Here is a 5036-nt window from a genome sequence, read left to right as displayed (position 1 = left end):
ATGGGTGATAGACTTGGCAGTGTTTGGGATGGAAGCTATTAGGACGAAATCGGGCACCGGATGTAACATGGGTGATAGACTTGGCAGTGTTTGGGATGGAAGCTATTAGGCCGAAATCGGGCACCGGATGTAACATGGGTGATAGACTTGGCAGTTTTTGGGATGGAAGCTATTAGGCCGAAATCGGGCACCGGATGTAACATGGGTGATAGACTTGGCAGTTTTTGGGATGGAAGCTATTAGGCCGAAATCGGGCACCGGATGTAACATGGGTGATAGACTTGCAGTGTTTTGGGATGGAAGCTATTAGGCCGAAATCGGGCACAGGATGTAACATGGGTGATAGACTTGGCAGTGTTTGGGATGGAAGCTATTAGGACGAAATCGGGCACCGGATGTAACATGGGTGATAGACTTGGCAGTGTTTGGGATGGAAGCTATTAGGACGAAATCGGGCACCGGATGTAACATGGGTGATAGACTTGGCAGTGTTTGGGATGGAAGCTATTAGGCCGAAATCGGGCACCGGATGTAACATGGGTGATAGACTTGGCTGTGTTTTGGATGGAAGCTATTAGGACGAAATCGGGCACCGGATGTAACATGGGTGATAGACTTGCCAGTGTTTTGGGATGGAAGCTATTAGGCCGAAATCGGGCACAGGATGTAACATGGGTGATAGACTTGGCAGTGTTTGGGATGGAAGCTATTAGGACGAAATCGGGCACCGAATGTAACATGGGTGATAGACTTGGCAGTGTTTGGGATGGAAGCTATTAGGCCGAAATCGGGCACCGGATGTAACATGGGTGATTGACTTGGCACTGTTTCGGATGGAAGCTATTAGGACGAAATCGGGCACCGGATGTAACATGGGTGATAGACTTGGCAGTGTTTGGGATGGAAGCTATTAGGCCGAAATCGGGCACCGAATGTAACATGGGTCATAGACTTGGCAGTGTTTGGGATGGAAGCTATTAGGCCGAAATCGGGCACCGGATGTAACATGGGTGATAGACTTGGAAGTTTTTGGGATGGAAGCTATTAGGCCGAAATCGGGCACCGGATGTAACATGGGTAATAGACTTGGCAGTTTTTGGGATGGAAGCTATTAGGCCGAAATCAGGCACCGGATATAACATTGGTGATAGACTTGGCAGTTTTTGGGTTGGAAGCTATTAGGCCGAAATCGGGCACCGAATGTAACATGGATGATAGACTTTCCAGTTTTCGGGATGGAAGCTATTAGACCGAAATCGGGCACCGGAAGTAACATGGGTGATAGACTTGCCAGTTTTTAGGATGGAAGCTATTAGGCCAAAATCAGGCACCGGATGTAACATGGGTGATAGACTTGGCAGTTTTTGGGATGGAAGCTATTAGGCCGAAATCGAGCACCGGATGTAACATGGGTGATAGAGTTGGTAGTTTTTGGGATGGAAGCTATTAGGCCGAAATCGGGCATCGGATGTAACATGGGTGATAGACTTGGAAGTTTTTGGGATGGAAGCGATTAGACCGAAATCGGGCACCGGATGTAACATGGGTGATAGACTTGGCAGTTTTTGGGATGGAAGCTATTAGGCGGAAATCAGGCACCGGATGTAACATGGGTGATAGACTTGGCAGTGTTTGGGATTGAAGCTATTAAGCCGAAATCGGGCACCGGATGTAACATGGGTGATAGACTTGGCAGTGTTTTGGATGGAAGCTATTAGGACGAAATCGGGCACCGGATGTAACATGGGTGATAGACTTGGCAGTGTTTGGGATGGAAGCTATTAGGCCGAAATCCGGCACCGGATGTAACATGGGTCATAGACTTGGCAGTATTTGGGATGGAAGCTATTAGGCCGAAATCGGGCACCGGATGTAACATGGGTGATAGACTTGGCAGTGTTTTGGATGGAAGCTATTAGGACGAAATCGGGCACCGGATGTAACATGGGTGATAGACTTGGCAGTGTTTTGGGATGGACGCTATTAGGCCGAAATCGGGCACAGGATGTAACATGGGTGATAGACTTCGAAGTTTTTGGGATGGAAGCTATTAGGCCGAAATTGGGCACCGGATGTGACATGGGTGATAGACTTGGCAGTTTTTGGGATGGAAGCTATTCGGCCGAAATCGAGCACCGGATGTAACATGGGTGATAGACTTGGCAGTTTTTGGGATGGAAGCTATTAGGCCGAAATCGGGCACTGGATGTAACTTGGGTCATAGACTTGGCAGTGTTTGGGATGGAAGCTATTGTAACAGCCCGCTTACCGGACCATTACCGGCACTAGGATCCAGATCGGCTTAAGGCCGCCGGGACCCGTAGTAAGCCTACTGTCAACTCTGTGTACCTGATAAATCCCATACATGATCATACTTAAGCTTAAAACTGTTACTTACTCTTTTTTTTTTCTTGCTTGACTATCTTTTCTTTCTGTATAACTTTTCTCATCCACTAAGCCTGGACTATGCATGCTCTGTCTGTATGCACTCGAAGAGTGATACCTGCTATGGTACCATACAGTAACTACAGAGATAGAAAGACTACCATGCACCAAGCCTAGCGCATCATAACAACATTATCTCAATCATAAAAAGATCATGTGCAAAGGGATAAACATACACTAGGGCCAAGCACAATTCTATAACTCAATACATAACTTGCTATTACATCATTTCTATACATTACATAAACTCTGTACTGTACATCATTATCATGTCCACTATTCTATACTATTACATATGCCTTTTACCCTTGCTATCTCTTTCTCTTTCTCTTCTTTGAGACCCTGAAAAATGGGGTTAGGGAGAGGGATGAGCTACTAAAGCCCAGTGAGCGGAATCTATAAATAAATCACATTTAAAACATGCTATCATATGATGCATCACTGCACAAACATTTCACATCTCGGATTGGACATGATCCCAAAACTCCCTCTGTCAGTGCCCGGCCCCCAAAGGAGCTCACACAGGTCTTTCACTAACTACTCATGGTGCCCGACCCTATAAGGGCTCTCACAGGACTCATCCAAGGTAAATGCCCGGCCCCAAAAGAGCTCACACAGGACATACTATCATGACAGACTTATGGGCTATTGAGATCGCCTTGGTCCAATCCACATATACACGTAATAATGCAATGCATCAACTTGGTGAATACTAATGCAAAGCATCCTACATAAACATGGCATTAATGATGCATGAATCATGCTAAAACAGTTCTTATCTTTTAAAATAAAGTTCTGTTCCACTCACCTCTGTCAACTGTTGAGCAGTCTCTGTAACGCTAACTCTGTGGGCCTCCTTGGTCTCTCGGGTCCGTACCTACACAGGTGGACTCAAATGAGGACCAAACTTACTTAAACATAAAAACCCCTCTAAAACATCATAGGTATGCATGGAAAAATGGGCAAAAGAAGGCTGGACAGGGCACCTTCGGCGGCACTTTCGGCGGCCGAAACCCCTCTCCAGAGACGAAACTCATGCATGTTCGGCGGCACCTTCGGCGGCCGAAAGTCTCATCCAGAGACGAAACTCATGCACTTTTGGCGGCCGAACTCCCTCTTTCGGCGGCCGAAAGCCCCTTTCTCACCCAAAAGCCTAGCTTTCGGGGGCAAGGTTTGGCAGCCGAAACTGCCTCCTCAAGGGGTTCGGCGGCCGAACCTTGCTTCGGCGGCCGAACCTTGCTTCGGCGGCCGAACCTGGATTCTCCAGAAAGGCAGAATCCGAGCACAACTCATGCTCTCAGCCTCCAAATCCTATCAACCACCCATAACATGCATACCAACACTTCTCAACTAACATATAACATAACTCATGCATATAGAGGCCTAAAAACTAGTTCAAGCCCCAAAAACAACAACAAAACGCATATGAGCAACATATGCTCAAACTCATGCTTATACCCCAAAACATGCCATAAACTCTTCAAAACTGCTTAAAACTTGCTTTAAACATAAGGGGAGGTGAGGATCCATGCTTACCTCTTGAAGAACTAGAGGATTGAGGATCCAAGCTTGGAGATGGGGGAAAACTCAATCAAAGTCTCCAAGTGCTCAACTTTGCTTCCTTTTGCTCAAATCTCTAATACAAAGCTCAAAACATGTGAAAACATGCAAGATTTGAGGAAAACATGAAAAATCACACCAAGGAGAGGTTAAACCCACCTTTGACCCAAAAACAGTGTGTTAACACTCGAGTCTCGGGCAAAGGGGCTTTTGTAGTGGCCAACCGACTCTTCCTTCGGCAGCCTAACGTGCATGCGAACCCATGCAACTTTCGGCGGCCGAACTTCACCTTCGGCGGCCGAACCTGGCTTTTGTCCCCTTGCCCTTTTCATTTCAAAACTCAATTTTCTTAACTCAAAACATGCAAACATGATAAAAACACTTAAAAACATCTTAAAAACCTTTCTTATACCCTTAGGGCAAGCTTCGACATCCTCGAATCCCGACTTCCAACGGAAAATCCGCCGGAACGTAGGAATTCCGATACCGGGGTCTAGCCGGGTATTACATTCTCCCCCCCTTAAGAACATTCGTCCCCGAATGTTCCTCTCTAACTCAAAACAGAGTAACAAACATAACAGAAAGCACATAAAGAAGCTAACACTAACCTCAAAAGAGATGGGGGTACTGTTGGAGCATAGACTCCCGTGTCTCCCAGGTGCACTGTTCTATATTATGGTGGTTCTAGAGGACTTTCACCATCGTGATCTCCTTGTTCCTTAGCTTTCTGATCTGGGTGTCAATGATCCGCACTGGTTGTTCTACATACGTGAGATCACCTAGGATCTCCACATCTGGTTCGCTAAGAACCTTATTCGGATCTGACACAAACTTCCTTAGCATCGAAACATGGAAGACTGGATGGATTCTTTCCATAGACATAGGCAAATCAAGCTTATACGACACATTGCCGACCTTCTGCAAAATCTCAAAAGGTCCAATGTACCGCGGAGCCAGCTTACCTTTCCTCCCAAAACGAACCACCCCTTTCATTGGAGACACCTTCAACAAGACCAGATCCCCCTCCTCAA

The sequence above is a fragment of the Manihot esculenta genome, unplaced genomic scaffold, assembly GCF_001659605.2.
Source record: "Manihot esculenta cultivar AM560-2 unplaced genomic scaffold, M.esculenta_v8 Scaffold65, whole genome shotgun sequence".
NCBI lineage: Eukaryota > Viridiplantae > Streptophyta > Magnoliopsida > Malpighiales > Euphorbiaceae > Manihot > Manihot esculenta.
Note: the sequence above shows the minus strand (reverse complement) of the source record.